This window comes from Dama dama, chromosome 20 (assembly GCF_033118175.1).
Source record: "Dama dama isolate Ldn47 chromosome 20, ASM3311817v1, whole genome shotgun sequence".
Taxonomy (NCBI): Eukaryota; Metazoa; Chordata; class Mammalia; order Artiodactyla; family Cervidae; genus Dama; species Dama dama.
The window spans coordinates 82,449,992-82,468,936 of record NC_083700.1 but is presented as its reverse complement, the minus strand read 5'-3'; positions in this window follow the sequence as shown (position 1 = coordinate 82,468,936).

The window sequence follows — 18,945 nt, the reverse complement described above, 5'->3', positions numbered from 1 at the left end:
ATAATGCCATTGAGTCTACTTCCTCATCTCTAGATTGAAAGTTGTCAAAAGGTGTAAATGAGTTCATCTGACGAAGCACTGAAGCACTTAGTACAGTGCCCACATAAAATAACCACCAAATGAATGTTGTTTACTTAACTTGAACTCATCAGATACTTTGAACAACTGTACCTGTACACACACTGTTTCTTATGCTTGGAAAGTCTTCCCCACACTCCTTGGCTTAGGAGACTCCTCCTTATCCCTCAAGATTTAAGATTTATATCAGGGTTCCATTCTCTGCTTTCTGTGCCCATCTCTGCCAGGGAAATTGTTCCCATGTGCAGATCTTCTCACTATCTGAAGAAAACCCTGAGCGATTACCTGCCAAGTCCTAATTCATCTCCCCTTTTCTTGTCCTCCCTCATACAGTTCGCTCATACTTATCTAAATTGGCCTTAGAGATGTAGTTCTTCCTTATGCCCATGTCTCTGTTTTCCTACTATTTTCTCTCAAAATGCTTTCCTTGGATGAGTTCTTGCTTTCTCCTATCTTAGTTCTAAAAAGTCTGCATCTATAACTCATACTTTTCTACTAAGTCTAAGACATATAATTGTCACTCTCCCCAAAATAGCCTTCTGTATGTCTTGCAAACACTTCAAATTCAACATTTACAAAACCAAATTAACTCTCAAATTTTTTCTTCAATTATCTCTTTTGTGCCACTTTGGAAAATAGTTTGGCTGTTCCTAAAATTTTGAACATGGAGATGCCATATGATCTTGCAGTTAAACTCCTAGGTAGTCACTTGAAATAATGAAAACAAATGTATGCACAAAAATTTGTATGCAAATATTCATAGGAGGATTATTCAGGATAGCCAAAAAGCAGAAACAATCCTAGTAACCACCAACTGATGGTAAACAAAATGTAGTGTATCTGTACAATAGAATATTATTAAGCTTAAAAATGGATGAAGTCCTGAACATGGTACAAAACAGAGGAACTTTTAAAACATCATAATAAGCAAAAGAAGTCAGACACAAATTGTATGATATAATTTATATGAAATTTGCAAAATATTCAAATCCATAAAGACAGAAATATTTTTCCAGGGAGTGGGGTTGAAGGGGATGGGAAATGGTTTCTAATGGGGTGTGAGGCATCCTTGGGGTGATGGATATGTTTTAAAATGATAGTTGCACAATTGTGAATATAGTAAAAACCACTGATTTGTACAGTTTAAGAGGGCGAATTTTATGTTATATGAATTACATCTTAATTTTTCAAAATCTCCTTTTCAATGATCCTTACTTCAGTATATGACACCATCACTCCCTCACAATCACATTCACTAACCCTAGAAAATTCAGCAACATCTCTCACTTTCTGTCATCCCCAACACATTAAAAAATGTCAAATATTTTATCTTCTCTTTAAATAGTCACCCTGATCCATTATCTTCAAATGAGGGATCATCTTTAATATAAGCACCAGGGTGAGAAGTTTTAATTCTCAATTTTTCACAGTGTGACATAGTTTACAAAGCTCTACCCTTCATATATCATTATCAGAATAACTCTGTAAGAATGAAAGAACAAAATAAGTGATACCAAAGTTATATAATTAATTTGGTTTTAAACCTTAGACCTTTGGTTCCAAATCCAACATTATTTGACCCAATTCACTGTGTAGGCTATGAACATAGGTCCAATCACTAGAAAGTACCAGTGGTAAGGACAACCCACTCTCTGTAATTCTAAACAAAGGAAGGGAAAGATCAAAGAAACATGGGGAACCTCCAATTTAGAGCTGCTAATTGGAGAGAAAAAGCATCACCTTAAGGTTCCCTCACTTCTTGCTGGAGAAATGGAAATTGACCAAACACCAATCAGTAGACTTAGAGGGAGCAATTAAGCCTTGGTAATCACTATTTAATAATTGGATTTTATCAATTTAGATGTTCCAACAACAGAAGAGAAGACTCTGCACATGGACATCACCAGATGGCCAACTCTGAAATCAGACTGATTATATTCTTTGCAGCCAAAGATGGAGAAGCTCTATACAGTGAGCAAAAATAAGACCAGGAGCCAACTGTGGCTCAGATCTAGAATTCCTTATTGCCAAATTCAGACTTAAATTGAAGAAAGTAGGGAAAACCACTAGACCATTCAGGTATGACCCAAATCAAATCCCTTACAATCATACAGTGAAAATGACAAATAGATTTAAGGGACTAAATCTGATAGACAGAGTGCCTGAACTGTGGGCAGAGGTTCGTGACATTGTACAGGAGACAAGGAGCAAGACCATCCCCAAGAAAAAGAAATGCAAAAAAAGCAAAATGGCTGTCTGAGGAGGCCTTATAAATAGCTGTGAAAAGAAGAGAAGCAAAAAGCAAAGGAGAAAAGGAAAGATACACCCATTTGAATGCAGAGTTCCAAAGAATAGCAAGGAGAGATAAGAAAGCATTCCTCAGTGATCAGTGCAAAGAAATAGAGGAAAACAATAGAATAGGGAGGACTAGAGATCTCTTCAAAAAAAATTAGAGATACCAAGGGAACATTTCATGCAAAGACTGGCTCAATAAAGGACAGAAATAGTATGGACCTAACAGAAGCAGAAGATATTAAGAAGAGGTGGCAAGAATACACAGAAGAACTGTACAAAAAAGATCTTCAAAACCCAGATAATCATGATGGTGTGATCACTAACTTAGAGCCAGACATCCTGGAATGTGAAGGCAAGTGGGCCTTAGGAACCATCACTACAAACAAAGCTAGTATAGGTGATGGAATTCCAGTTGAGCTATTTCAAATCCTGAAAGATGATGCTGTGAAAGTGCTGCACTCAATATGCCAGCAAATCTGGAAAACTCAGCAGTGGCCACAGGACTGGAAAAGGTCAGTTTTCATTCGAATCCAAAAGAAAGGCAAGGCCAAAGAATGATCAAACTACCACACAATTGCACTCATCTCACACAATAATAAAGTAATGCTCAAAACTCTCCAAGCCAGGCTTCAGCAATACATGAACCATGAACTTTCAGATGCTCAAGCTGGTTGTAGAAAAGACAGAGGAACCAGAGATCAAATTGCCAACATCTGCTGGGTCATCGAAAAAGAGTTCCAGAAAAACATCTATTTCTGCTTTATTGACTATGCCAAAGCCTTTGACTATGTGGATTACAATAAACTATGGAAAATTCTGAAAGAGATGGGAATACCAGACCACCTGACCTGCCTCTTGAGAAATCTGTATGCAGGTCAGGAAGCAACAGTTAGAACTGGACATGGAAAAACAGACTGGTTCCAAATAGGAAAAGGAGTATGTCAAGGCTGTGTATTGTCACCCTGCCTATTTAACTTATGTGCAGAGTACATCATGAGAAACGCTGGGCTGGATGAAGCTAGAATCAAGATTGCTGGGAGAAATATCAATAACCTCAGATATGCAAATGAAACCACCCTTATGGCAAAAAGTGAAGAAGAATTAAACAGCCTCTTAAAAAAAATAATAAAGAGCCTCTTAATGAAAGTGAAAGAGGAGAGTGAAAAAGTTGGCTTAAAGCTAAACATTCAGAAAACTAAGATCATGGCATCTGGTCCCATCACTTCATGGAAAATAGATGGGAAAACAGTGGAAACAGTGGCTGACTTTATTTTGGGGGTCTCCAAAATCACTGCAGATGGTGATTGCAGCCATGAAATTAAAAGATGCTTACTCCTTAGAAGGAAAGTTATGACCAACTTAGACAGCATATTAAAAAGCAGAGACATTAATTTGCCAACAAAGATCCATCAAGTCAAAGCTATGGTTTTTCCAGTAGTCATGTATGGATGTGAGAATTGGAAAATAAAGAAAACTGAGCGCCACGAATTGATGCTTTTGAACTGTGGTGTTGGCAAAGACTCTTGAGAGTCCCTTGAACTGCAAGGAAATCCAACCAGTCCATCCTAAAGGACGTCAGTCCTGAGTGTCCATTGGAAGGACTGATGCTGAAGCTGAAACTCTAATACTTTGGCCATCTGATGTGAAGAGCTGACTAATTGGAAAAGACCCTGATGCTGGGAAAGATTGAGGGCAGGAGGAGAAGCGTACGACAGAGGATGAGATGGTTGGATGGCATCACCAACTCAAAGGACTTGAGTCTGGGTAAACTCCGGGAGTTGGTAATGGACAGGAAGGCCTGGCATGCTGCAGTTCATGGGGTCGCAAAGTGTTGGACACAACTGAGTGACTGAACTAAAGTGAACTGAACAGAATGCAGAATTATTTTTATATAAATTAATCATTGAAACTCTAAATCAGGGGTTCTCAATCTGGAGCTATTGTGCCTCCCAAAAGGCATTGACAATGTCTGGAGATATTTTTATCAGGACTAGGTGGGAGTTGAGGGATGCTACCAGAATCTAGACAGCAGAATTTAGAAATACCACTAAACTTCCTACAGTATACAATGCAGCTCCCCAAAGAGTTATCCAAGTGCTGAGGTTGAGAAAACCCATTCCAAATGTATTTTCAGTTACTAAATATTGCAAGCTATATCCTCAACTGGCAGATCTCTATTGTTTGGTTGTAAAGAACTCCAACCAAGTCAATCCATGGCCCAAGAGCCTCAGGCTTTATGTAAAATAGTTTTTCTGTTTGTTTGTTATAATTCAGTTGACCTAAAACCTTAACGTTTACTTACTGTGCTCAAAGTATTAGGCTATGCATTTTGGGGAAATATGTAAATGATTATAACATGCTCCATACCCTCCAGAAATTTATAAGGTATTAAATGTGAAAACTTCCTAGAGAATACGCACCATGTAATCTCAGTACCTACATGATCAGTGTTTAACAATTATTTATTAATTAAAGAACAGGCTTCCCTGTAGCTCAATTGGTAAAGAATCTGCCTGCAGAGCAGGAGACCTGGGTTCTATCCCTGGGTTGGGAAGATCCCCTGGAGAAGGAAGTGGCAACACACTCTAGTATCCTTGACTGGAAAATCTCACAGACAGAGGAGCCTGGTGGGCTGCAGTCCATGGGGACGCAAAGTGTAACTAACACTTACTTACTTAATTACTTACTGATTAAAGAACAAAAGCCTCTCAGTAGCTTTCAAAATCTTCCCAATTTCCTCAAGTCCCGCATTCAAATTTCAGTTCAGTTCAGTTGCTCAGTCATGTCCGACTCTTTGCAACACCATGGACTGCAGCACACCAGGCTTCCCTGTCCATCAACAACTCCCAGGGCTTGTTCAAACTCCTGTCCATTGAGTCGATGATGGCATCCAACCATCTCATCCTCTGTTGTCCCCTTCTCCTCCTGCCTTCAATCTTTCCCAACATCAGGGACTTTTCCAATGTGTCAGTTCTTCTCATCAGGTGGCCAAAATATTGGAGTTGCAGCTTCAATTGATTTCCTTTAGGATTGACTGATTTTATATTTACTGATATATTCTCCTTGCAGTTCTAGGAACTCTCAAGAGTCTTCTCCAACAACACAGTTCAAAAGCATCAATTCTTCGGCACTCAACTTTCTTTATATTTCAACTCTCACATCCATACATGACTACTGGAAAAACCATAGCTTTGACTAGATGGATTTTCATCAGCAAAGTATGTCTCTGCTTTTTAATATGCTGTCTAGGTTGGTCATAGCTTTTCTTCCAAGGAGCAAGTGTCTTTTAATTTCATGGCTGCAACCACCATCTGCAGTGATTTTTAGCCCAAGAAAATAGTCTCTCACTGTTTCCATTGTTTCCCCATCTATTTGCCATGAAGTGATGGGACTAGATGCTATGATGTTCGTTTTTTGAATGTTGAATTTTAAGCCAACTTTTTAACTCTCCTCTTTCACTTTTATCAAGAGACTCTTTAGTTCTTCTTCACTTTCTGCCATAAGGGTGGTGTCATCTGCGTATCTGAGGTTATTGATATTTTTTGACATTCAAATTTACCATTCACTAACGCTATGAAAGTGCTGCACTCAATATGCCAGCAAATTTGGAAAACTCGGCAGTGGCCAACGGGACTGGAAAAGGTCAGTTTTCATTCCAATGTCAAAGAAAGGCAAGGCCAAAGAACGATCAAACTATCGCACAATTGCACTCATCTCACAGGCTAGTAAAGTGATGCTCAAAATTCTCCAAGCCAGGCTTCAGCAATACATGAACCGTGAACTTCCAGATGCTCAAGCTGGTTGTAGAAAAGACAGAGGAACCAGAGATCAAATTGCCAACATCCGCTGGATCATCAAAAAAGAGTTCCAGAAAAACATCTATTTCTGCTTTATTGACTATGCCAAAGCCTTTGACTGTGTGGATCACAATAAACTGTGGAAAATTCTGAAAGAGATGGGAATACCAGACCACTTGACCTGCCCCTTGAGAAATCTGTATGCAGGTCAGAAAGCAACAGTTAGAACTGGACATGGAACAACAGACTGGTTCCAAATAGGAAAAGGAGTACGTCAAGACTATATATTGTCACCTTGTTTATTTAACTTATATGCAGAGTACATCATGAGAAACGCTGGGCTGGAGGAAGCCCAGGCTGGAATCAAGATTGCTGGGAGAAATATCAATAACCTCAGATATGCAGATGACACCACGCTTATGGCAGAAAGTGAAGAAGAACTTAAGAGCCTCTTGATAAAAGTGAAAGAGGAGAGTGAAAACGTTGTCTTAAAACTCAGCATTCAGAAAACTAAGATCATGGCATCTGGTCCCATCACTTCATGGCAAATAGGTGGGGAAAGAGTGGAAACAGTGGCTGACTTTATTTTTCTGAGCTCCAAAATCAGTGCAGATGGTGATTGCAGCCATGAAATTAAAAGATGCTTACTCCTTAGAAGGAAAGTTATGATCAACTTAGACAGCATATTAAAAAGCAGAGACATTACTTTGTCAACAAAGGTCCATCAAGTCAAGGCTATGGTTTTTCCAATGGCCAGGTATGGATGTGAGAGTTGCACAATAAAGAAAGCTGAGTGCCAAAGAATTGATGCTTTCGAACTGTTGTGTTTGAGAAGACTCTTGAGAGTCCCTTGGACTGTAAGGAGATCCAACCAGTCCATCCTAAAAGAGATCAGTCCTGGGTATTCATTGGTAGGATTGATTTTGAAGCTGAAACTCCAATACTTTGGCCACCTGATGCGAAGAGCTGACTCATTTGAAAAGACCCTGATGCTGGGAGGGATTGGGGGCAGGAGGAGAAGGGGACGACAGAGGATAAGATGGTTTGATGGCTTCACCGACTCAATGAACATGGGTTTGGGTGGACTCCGGGAGTTGGTGATGGACAGGGAGGCCTGGCGTGCTGCGGTTCATGGGGTCGCAAAGAGTTGGACACAACTGAGCGAATGAACTGAACTGAATGTTCAAGGTCTGATATTTCATAGTGAAAATTGAGATCATCTATATGAATCAACTTAGCCTCTGCTTCCCCTCATCTTCATTCATAATCTCTCCTTTCTTCTCTTTTTCAAGTCTCAGGGAATGAGGAATCCCTCATGCTACATAAGGCCAAACCCTCTGGTCCATTTGTTTCCTTAGTCCTCTCCCCCAAATTCATCATTTTCAAGATCTGACTTCATAAAAAACTAATACCTGATTTATGTAAGGTACATGATTCAGTGATCAGAATATAGTAAATGTCCAATGAATATAGCTCTTTTAGTCCCCCTCTGATTCCAGTCTCTCTCATCCTGAAACGTAATATTCATTTGATTTATATCTATCTTAATTTTTTCCTTATCTTTTGAGGCTACTTCTCTCTGTTCCCATTTTCTCAGTTCCCACTCATTTAACAGTCTGAAATCTGATTTTTCCTCTACTATTCACTGAAATTGCTCTCAAAGATAAGGTCTCCACATTGCAAAATTCCAAGGAGGAGTGATTCTTTAACTCGAAGCTTGTGCCCTTTCCTAAAAACATGGCAATATATATCCAGACACAAACAGTTTTTTTATAATATTTTCAAATAATTGACTGACACATCCATTGACCAAAGTAAAATGCACTGCAGTTAACAATCCTCACTGGAGAACTATGTTGCGTTTAACCCTGTTTTATTTCCAGTGGATGCCTGGGGCCAGGAAGAAGATATTCTACCTTTACTTCTTCAGCACTTATTCCATGCAAGATGCTTTATAGGATACACTGAGAGAGATCATTGAAAAATATTCTCACCCTCTCGAAGCTCATATTAAGAACTGTTTGGGAAAGGAATGAGTAGTTTTGAGATTTCAAACCTGGATGCCTGGGTATATGGTGATAGCATTCATTAAAAAGGTGAATCAATAAAGGTATCTGTGTTCACCACTATAGAACCAACATCACTGAAAAAGAGAACCAAGGAAATAGAGTGATATGGAATTCAAACACTGTTTGACCTTGGACATCCTGTGATTGAGGAGTAAATAAGAAAGATATCCAGGTAGAGAAATGGATAAGAGGCTGGAGGAGGGAATATCTAGTACTCATAAGGGAGATTTTGACCTGCTCAGGAGAATCTGAGACTCAAACCTGATTTGAATCAAGGATCAAAATAGGTAATAGTTAAATGTTCCTATTCTTTTGATAACCTGCCCCCAGATAAAAGTGAAAAATTCAATTTTTGAGTAAGAAATTAAAATTTTCAGCAGTTATAGGATTGTGAATAACATCATAGTCATTGGAGTCAGACTGCTGTGATAGATCTAAACCTAGATCCACAACATGCCATGGCTGACATCTTAAGCGAATATGTGACTTCACTAAATGCTAATTTCTTCATCTGCAAAATGAGGATAATTATAATACTTAATATGTCATGTTGAGAATATTTAGTGAAATAATATATACAGGAGACAGTACAGTATATGCCACATAATAAGGAGTGACTAAATTATAATGGATCACATTGCTTTTACTATTAGAATTTTTAAATTAAATATGCCTTTGTAAGGTCTTAAAAACTAGGAAGCCAAATATGCAAAATTCTCCAAAAATAAATATATTTCTCATTGTTAAACTTTATATTCAAGAAAAAGAGCCATTTTTTTTTATATTTCACAAACTACAACTTCCTGGCATCAATTTATTGAAATGTTCTGTACTTCCATCTATACATAGAAAGATGATAATTTATATCCAGATTTATGAACCTAAGGCTCTCAGAATTTCTCGATTATTAAAAAAAAAAGATGGTTGAAATTAATGATGACAACTGAGTCATTAATTTACTCATTCAACACACCTTGAAAGCATTCTATATGTCAAGCATGGTGATAGGCATTAGGGATACAGAATAGAAAAGTCTATGCCTTTACAGAACTTACAGCCTAGTAAGGACATTTAAAAAAATCATGTTGTGAATGTAATTACAAATGTTGATAAATATCATGGATAAAATGTAAAGCAAGGTATGAAATAATGTCATGAGGAATTCAATTTCTCTGAAGGTACAAAGAAAGCCTCCCTGGAGAAGTGATATTTGAGCTGTATTCTGAATTCATTTGAGTGACAGGGCAGTGAAGAGTTTCCCAAGCAAAGGGAATAGCATACGTTAGAACTCTGCAGGAGGAGGGAGTACTGAAACTTAGAGAAAGAGAAAGAAAAGAAAATCAAGTTCTATAGTTTAGTAGATATGGTAGCAATAGAGGAACACCAGTTAAATCTCCATTCAAAAGAACTTTCTCTAAGAAATACGATTAACTGCAGCTTCAGCCAACCCACCTTAGATCCAGCACAGTGTTCACACTGAGCCAAGACTTTCGCTGGGCTTATCCCAACCAAAGACCAACTACAGCGGGGATACTAGAGCCAGGTCATCTCACTTGACGTGAGATGTCTCTAGCAAGCATTGCTTAGAGTTCCCATCAGCCTGGCCAACATTTTCTCAGAATTGCTCTATAGTTTGAGGCTCTTCCTATTTATCCTCCTTCTTTTCCCTTCTTACCTCGTAGCTTCCAGATATCTATTTGCATAGTGGTCCAAAGGCTCATTCTACCTACTTCTATTCCCTTCCCTTCATCATTCACACAATTAAGATCAATCCTGAATGTACCATTTTCACCTTACAATGGATTATCCCTGACAGCATCTGACTTAAAATTGATGGTTCTGACATAATTCAGTCCAATGGGTAGTGCCAGGTGTATGTTCTTTTGCTCCCTCGTGAGCAAGACTTCTGTTTCTACTAGAACCCAGTTACACACAAGAAACTTTCTCAAAAGGCATATAATTTTCTATTGCAGATGGCACGACCTTGCTCCAAAACCTGGAGGCTGTGCTGTGAATTTTCCAACAGGGTTTACCATAAACTCTATACTACATTGTTTCCTACCACTGACAATTACAACTTCATTGAATCTGCACAAGCTACAGGATTTCTTGCACCACAGCCTGGACTTGTTGCCATTCTTCAAGGCATAAAGAAGGTACTAGCAAGAGGGCATCAGCATCACCAAGAAGTGCAATGGTGGCGCCCTCTGCAGGCCAGGGCTGACACTAGGACAGTGGTCTCAGAACTGGGCTCCTTCATAACCAAGGGCATGATGGACTCCCTATCACTTTAGGTGACAGTATTTAAACACCAGATGCCAGGCCCACCGTGACCCGGGTGTTCTTTTCCACTAGGGTGTCTTTCCAGGTCCACATTAATGAAATCATGGCGCAACCTTGTGACCAGAACTATCTGTCCTCCACATTCCAGTCAAGAAGTCTTCCTCCTTGCCAGCTCGTCACCAAGTGAGCCCATCCCCAAACCTCTATCTTCTCAAGCCACTCTTGGTACCATATTGTTTTCAGTTTAGGTTCTCTGAGAAGCAGACACCAAAATGGAACTTGATGAACAGGGGTCTTCTGGGGGAAATGTGCAGTTGCATTTTAGTGAAATTCAGGGGTGAACTTGAAAGATAGCAGAAAGGGAAACTCTTCACTCTGAGCTATAAATAGTGAACCTATTCATGGACATTTTGTGGGGAAAAAAGTGGTCCTAAGTGAGATTATATACAGCTCTCTGGGCAATGATTAACCACCTGACCAGATTATAGGAACCTTAATGGAAAGGCCTCAAAAATTAGAGTTAGGGAGGTCTGGGATAGAGGCATATGAATGGACATACATGAGAGATCACACATGGTATAAAAAGTTTTGTATCATCTAGTGATGCAAACCAGAAGCAAACACCATGGAAGAGGCACTGAAAACACAGTAGACATGCAGTGAGCTGACATAATCCAGTCTTTTTAATCAGCCACCCAAGAACTGGTATGATGGACGCATGAATGGAATAGTTACAGAGGCAGAAATAGAGGCCACATGTAAGCCAAACAGCATGAAGCCCCTTTACCAAGGCTGATCTAGATTCTGTTGGCTCTGAATGTCACACCCACCCAACCACATCATAGAAAACTGACTAAATTAGACTCCTTGCATCCTAGATGAACCAGCACCCATCCTCACAGAGATAGACATCAATTCTATGGGTTGACTTTCTTTACTAAGCTCCAACCAGCACTGCAATTCAGGGACTTATGGAAAGTCTGATTCTCAAGCATGGAATACCATTTCAAGCATGGGGACCACATATCATCTGAGCAAGGACCCACTTCACAGTGAAAGGAGTACAGGAGTGAGCCCATGACCATGGGGTTCAGTGCTTGCATGGGACAAAAAGCAACGATAACATTCTAACAAGAATTTGTTTATATTAATTACTAGAGCATTTACATAGATCTGAAAGGCGTCACATAGGACACTTGATCTTAGCCAAAAGACCAAGAAGTGATAGGAGTTACATACTTATGTGTATCAGCAGGCTGGGAATTCAGGTAAGAGTTGATGCCATGAGTTTGAAGTCCACAGTGTGGAACAACCAGCTGGGAATTCTGTCGGAACTTCTATGCTGCAGTCTTAAAACAGAATTCCTTCTTCAATTTTTCTCTCTCCCCTTGCATTTTACTATAAATGCAAGGAGAAACCAAGCAGAGTGTGGGATTCTTGGCAGTTCCCTGGCTTGAAGATGCATCACTCCAGTCACATGTCTCTCTCTCCCTGTGTGTCTTTACATCATCTTCCCTCTGTGACTGTATCTGTGTCCACATATTCCCTTTTTGTAAGGACAGCAGTCATACTGGATTAGAGCCCAGTCTCATTTTAACTAGATTCTTTCTGTAAAGGCCCTGTTTCCAACTAAGACCACATTCTGAGGCATTAGGGGTTAGAACTTCAACATGTCTCTTGAGGGGGAAAGCAATTCAATTCATAACATTATAGAAAAGACATTAGTTAGTCATTTACAAATAAGGTCCAGGATTATTTGCACATGAAGAACCCTTACAAATCCACTCAGCATTCCATGTCCCACAGGTTGAAATTACTAAATTTAGTCCAAAGTTTGCAAACTTTGAAGCAGATTTTAGCTCAACTCCCTTGTTTTATAAACAGAAGAAATGAAGTTAAAAAATCAAGCATATATTTTAACTTAAAATTTAGTCCCACCGTGATACTCCTACTCCATTTTCAGCCTATACTATTTAAACAGAGACTCTAAAGAGGTCAGTTTCTCTAGTAATCAGAATACTTGGGTAACCAAATATACTATTTCCATGAACTGTATAAGTCTTTGATTGGGACAATGGATGACAAGCTGTCTGCCAATGCAGGGGACACGGGTTTGATCCCTGGTCTGGGAAGATTTCATGTGCCGAGAAGCAACTAATCCTATGAGTCACAACTACTGAGGCCACAGGCTGCAACTACTGAAGCCCAAGCACCTAGAGCCTATGCTCCGCAACAAGAGAAGCCACCACAATGATGAGCCAGTGCACCACAACTAGAGAGCAGACCCTACTCACCGCAACTAGAGAAAGCCCCAGTACAGCGATGAAGACCCAGCACAGCCAAAAATAAACGAACATTTTTTTAAAGTCTGTGATTAGCTACAAATACTTACAATCATCTAAATGGAAAAATATAGTGTTCTGGAGTTATATTAGTCACTTCAGTCTAAATTATTACTTAGTAATAGAAGGCCCTGAAGTCTTATTGGCTTGCAATGACAAAGCTGTAGCCCTCACTCACATTACCTGTTCATCATGGGTCAACCCCGGCCCTGATCCACTTTATGTGGTTTACACTATTATACTCAGACTGAGGAGCAGTCCCTTTCTGGCACATGCAGAAAGGAAAGGGAGGCCCAGGCACAAAGCTTCGATGGGCTAGGCCAGAAACCCCTCTGCCCTTTCTCCACCAGCTTTACACACACCAAATAGCAAGCAACAAATGTATACCACTGAGGAAGGTGAAAGGGCATGATAAAGATCCCCACTATGTAGTATGTGTCTCAAGGAAAATGAGCAATGAGGGCAAAGTATGTACATTGAGAAAAACCCTTCAGCGACACAGTTGCCACCCTGAGTATGAGGCATTTTTAAAGGAAAGCTTGTGAGCGCTTAAAGGTAATGATAGCAACAACAGAACCCAAGCCCCACTTAACTACTAACTAGATTTTTTCAAACCCCGAAATTATTGTCCTAACAAGATATGTGCCCATTTTTTTGAGTAAGTAAACATTTACTCAAGTTTCTCTAACTCTGCATGAGATGACTGGTATTCAATAAAAAATTATAAACACAGAGAAAACAACACATTGTCAAGAGAAAAAGAAACATTTCACAGTATCAAAATCAGAAAGGACTGAAGTGTTGGATTTTAACTATGGTTAATACATAAAGAATTCAGTGAAAAATATGAACATTAGCAAGAAATTTCAGCAAACAGATGGAAATCCTAAGAGTCAAATGGCAATAGAAGATATAAAAAGGATTGCACTGGAGATGAAGAGTTCCCTTGTCAGACTCATCACCAAATTTGACACAGCCAAGGAAAGAATCCATGAATTTGAATTAGAAATTACTCAAATTAAGACACAAAGAGAAAAAAGTGAAAACCCAGCAAATAAAATGCACACAAACAAGCAGAAAAACAGAACAGAGCATTCAAAAACTGTGACAATTCAAACAGTCCAGCATATGTGTAATTGGAGTCTCAGAATGAAAAGAAAGAGATAATGATGCAGAAAGAATATTTGAAAAAATAAAGGCCAAAAATTTCACAGAAAAAAAATTACATCAAACCACAGATCCAAGAATCTCAGAGCACCCCATGCAACATGAAACCTAAGTACCCCATTTTGCTGATCCTCTCCAGGACCCTATGAAATAGCCAAAGTAAATGTCCATACTTCTCTTGAAGAAAGATTGAATATTTTATCCACATTCATATAAGCTATCATGGAAGCAGAACTCTGGCATTTGCCAAACACCATTTTCTCTGTTACTTGGCTGAATTTGTTTGCCATCTCTCACAAGTACTTGCTGTTCCATCTTGAAGGTATTATTTAAATGTCATTTTTTTTCTCTTTAATAAATTCTAATACAACATTGTTTTTAGAAAATATTTAGATAATCTAGCACCAAACTTGGCATAATTCTATACCATATAGTTCCTATGATTTGGATCTGAGGGGGCCATTTGTGAATCTCCTTTCAGAATTATGGGCAGGAAGTGAACATGGGCACCTTCTACTTTTAGATGTCATGTCTGCCTGAGAGTTCTGGGGTTTCTGTTCCTAATCACAGCTTGAGGAGAGCAGGTAGCCTTCTATGGTGACTAATTTTTGTGTTCTACATCCTTCAACTGCTTTCTCTTCCATAGTTGGAGAATTGTATGTGTCTAGTGAATTTGTTTCCTGGAGTCTAGGATATGATGCTTCCCAGGTGCACTAAAGGTAAAGAACATGCCTGCCAATGCAGGAGATATAAGACATCTGGTTGAATCCCTGGGTCAGGAATATCCCTTGGAGGAGGACAGGGCAACCCACTCCAGTATCCTTGCCTGGAGAATCTCTTGGACAGAGGAGTAAGTAAGTAAGCAAGTGTTAGTCACTCAGTGGTGTCTGACTCTTTGTGACCCCATGGACTATAGCCCACCAGGGTCCTCTGTTCATGAGATTTCCCAGGCAAGAATACTGGAGTGGGTTGCCATTCCCTTCTCCAGGGGATCTTCCTGACCCACGTACTGAACCTTGGTCTCCCACATTGTAGGCAGATTCTTTACCATCTAAGCCACCAGGGAAGTCTGGACAGACCATGGAGGCTGGTTAGCTACAGTCCATAAGGTCACAAAGAATCAAATATGACTGAAGCCACTTAAGATGCACAGGATATGGTAGGAGGGTTGGGGTGAATTCTTCCTGGCCTCATCTTCTCCCAAACTTCTCTCCGTTATACCTAAGCTGTTTTTTTTTTTTTAATAAAAATAATAATTTTATTATTATCATTATTGTTTACTCCAGTGACAACCCACCTTTGCAGCAATATTTGCTTCTTGTTTTCTAAGCATGGATGGGAAAATGTCACAAGATTAAATATATGCACACACGAAAACGAAGGGGGAGGGATAGGAGAGAGGCTCAAGAGGGAGGGGATGTATGTATACTTACAGCCGATTCAAGCCAATATGTGTAATTTACAGCCGATTATTATACAGCAGAAACCAACACAACAGTGTAAAGCAGTTATGCTCCAATTAATAATAAAAAAGGAATAAAAAATCACATCAGTTTATTATATCATATAGTATCACTACTATCACTGTTATGATTACCATTATTATTGCATCACAATTAGCTAAACAAACATTTCTTCATTGTTCCTAACACCAAGCCATGTCCATTATATACATAAAAATCAAGTAAAGCATGGTCCAGCAAACTCCAAAATTATTGATGACATATCTCCTATATCCTCCCAGCTTCCAGCTCCTGCCCTTTAGTTTGTGGGCTTTTGTATCTCTTAGTTTTGCTTTCCCTGCCTGGACTCTGAGAGTTCTTAACCTCTAACCCATTGACTCTTCCCCTGATTGCCTCAACCAGCACACTCCATCCTTGTTGGGTCATCCAGGGACCCACACCTCAGCACAGACTCCTCCCAGCAAGCACAGAGACTCTTTTCAAGGCTGGGTGGTAAAAACAAAGGAACAAATCTTCAACTAGCTTCAGCCAAAGTTTCTATCTCTCCCTTCCTTTTTTTCTTTCTTAAAAAGTCTGCTCCAAAGTACGCAAACTCGCATTGTGAAACATATTTCCCCTTTCTGTGTATAAGAATGTAAACACTTCGGTTGACATATGGGCTCATGTGTTTCTTCACCAAGGTGTGATGAGACTCAGAGCAGCATATGCACCAGGTGATGGAGAGTTTGCCACAGTGCGGGTAGGAGTGTCGCTGTTTTGTGAAACAGGTGCAGGAAAGCCCATGTGGATAGAAGGCCCTGTGAAGTAAAGCTGCGGTTACTTGGAGCCGTAGCTCTAGCACGGGACTACTAGGTTTAGATGCCACTGTTTATTTAGCACCTTCCATGTATACTTAGTGGACGTTAGGACTTATTAAGTCACAAAGATCACCTTGCAGAATGAAATTCATACCCAAAGATTTAAGAGATGAGGACTTAAAGAAATTAGATGAACTGTCTCTAGTGGTTCTTTTCAAATTTCAGCATTGTAAAAATTACCTGGAAGGTTGTTGAAACTCAGATTGCTGGACATGACCTCCCCACCCCCAGAGTTTCTGAGTCAGCAGTTCTAGGGTAGGGCTGTAAAATTTGTATTTCCAACATATGACCAGGTGATGCTGTTGCCTCTGACCCAGGAATGACACTTTGAAACCACTTTTCTGGCATGCAAGGCACAGGGCCGAGGTCTAAATCTCTGAAAGACTGAAGTAGGAAACATCAGTGTGTGTGCATGCTCAGTCCTGCCCGACTGTTTGTGACTCCATGGATTGAAGCTCATCCACCAGTCTCCTCTGTCCATGGAATTTTCCAGGCAAGAGTACTAGAATTGGTTGCCATTTCCTCCTCCAGGGGATCTTCCCAACCCAAGGATTGAGCAGGTTTCCTGTGTCGGCAAGCAGATAAATTACCACTGAGCTACGTGGGAAGCCCAGGAAACATTAGTGTTATTAATCAAAACCAGGAAGGCCAAGTCAGTCATTGTGCTCAAGAGGCAGGGATAGGGAGGAAAGTTGGATCCTATGCCAGTGTAATCTGCATGGTGCTAGGAGGGAGGGGCCAAGTCAAAGGACTGGAAGTGATTGTCATGGGCACATCAACTCCCCATCACCTGGTTTAAATGGCTGCCAGAGATGGGATTTGGGTGGGGGTCGTCCATCAGGGTTTAAATGCTCATGATGAGACTGACCAAAATAAGGTGTTAGTTTCTGATTTTTCATGCTTCATTCTTAATGTTCCTTGTTGTTCAGTCACTCAGTCACGTCCGACTCTTTTGTGATCCCATGGACTGCAACCTGCCAGGCTCCTCTGTCCATGGGATTTCTTTCTCCAGGGGATCTTCCCAATTCAGGGATCAAACAGAGGTCTCCTGCATTGGCAGGTGGATTCTTTACGACTGAGCCACCAGGGAACCCCTTACTGTTCCTTAGTCATTTGGTAAACTCTGATTAGGTCCAAAGATCAGAATTTCAAATGGAAATATTCAGCCTCTTTGTGAGTTTTTGTGTATTTTAATAGGACTAGGTGTGACTTCTTTAAACTTAAATATTTAAATTCTTCTAAGTATGGACCACGGCCCCTCTCCATTTGCTACAGGAGGAGGGATGAGTTCAGAATTAAAGATAACTGCCCTTGACTTTGAAGATCACATAATCTAGCAAGAAGTGGCTGTCCCAGGTCAGACTGTGACATATGGCAGCCATAGAGGGAGGAGGGATCATTAACTAACTTGAGAGAAATGGGGTCAGAGGAGACTTCACGGAAGAGGTGACATTTAAGTGCACCCGGAAGATTAGCAGGGACATCTTACTGGCAGGGACATATTAGACTTAATCTAATAATATGCGGAAAGAAAAATAATTTACTCTTACAGTGAGGGAATAATATTCTACCTTAGGTTTCATTTTTACCCATGTTGGAGGAAAATTGTTTCATTTTAAAAGACTTCCAAAGTGAAGGCAAAAATATACAGAAGAGGGCAGCTGGAGTAAGCACATTTTACAAAGGCAAAAAACCCTCCCTGGGTGGAAAGCATTCTGTTTTATTCTAATCTCTTTGCTGCTTCCATCCCTCAAGGGAGCACTTCATTTAGAGCTGTTGAATTTTCTGAATTCCACTGTGTGTTTGCACAAACTTCCTCTTGAGTCAGAATGTAAAGCAAAGAAAGTTTTGTACCTTAGAGGTATTCTTTTTCAATCCAGACAGCACACTGTCTGTGGGAAGACAGTGGGAAGAATTGGCTGTTAGTATTAATAGTAATAAAACACAATGATTATCATGTGTATCGCTTGCTAATATTCATTAATGGACTTGTATTAATCTGCTTGGTCTGCCATAACAAAATACCACAGACTGGGTGGTGTGGACAACAGAAATGCATTGCCCACAGATCTGGACACTAGAAGTCCAAGATCAAGGTGCCAGCAGTGTTGGTTTTGGGGGAGAACTCTCCTGGATTGCAGACTGCCTGTCACTATGTCCTGCAGTGACCTTTCCTCTATGCATTATAAAGAGACAGAGAGGAGTCTCTGGAATCTCTTCCATTTTTATAGACACCAATCCTATCCAATTAGGAGTCCACACTTATAATCTCATTAACCTTCATCACCTCCTTAAAGGCCTGTCTCCAAACTGCAGTCACGTTTAGGGGTTAGGGCTTCAACATATGAATTTGGGAGTAACACAATTCAGTGAGTAATAGGAGAGGATTGTGATTTCTGAGAAGTTATAGCACCTATGAAAGTGGAAGCTCAGGTCTCCATGTCCCAACGCCTAGGGGTGGACCAGGTTACCTCTCACAGATGCGTAACTTGTTCTCTCTTCCATTAATTTTTCATGAAATATTTATCTCTTGTCCTTTCAGTATGTAGACAAGTAGATGCTTTCATTGATGATTTAAGAAAATCTGTATGAAT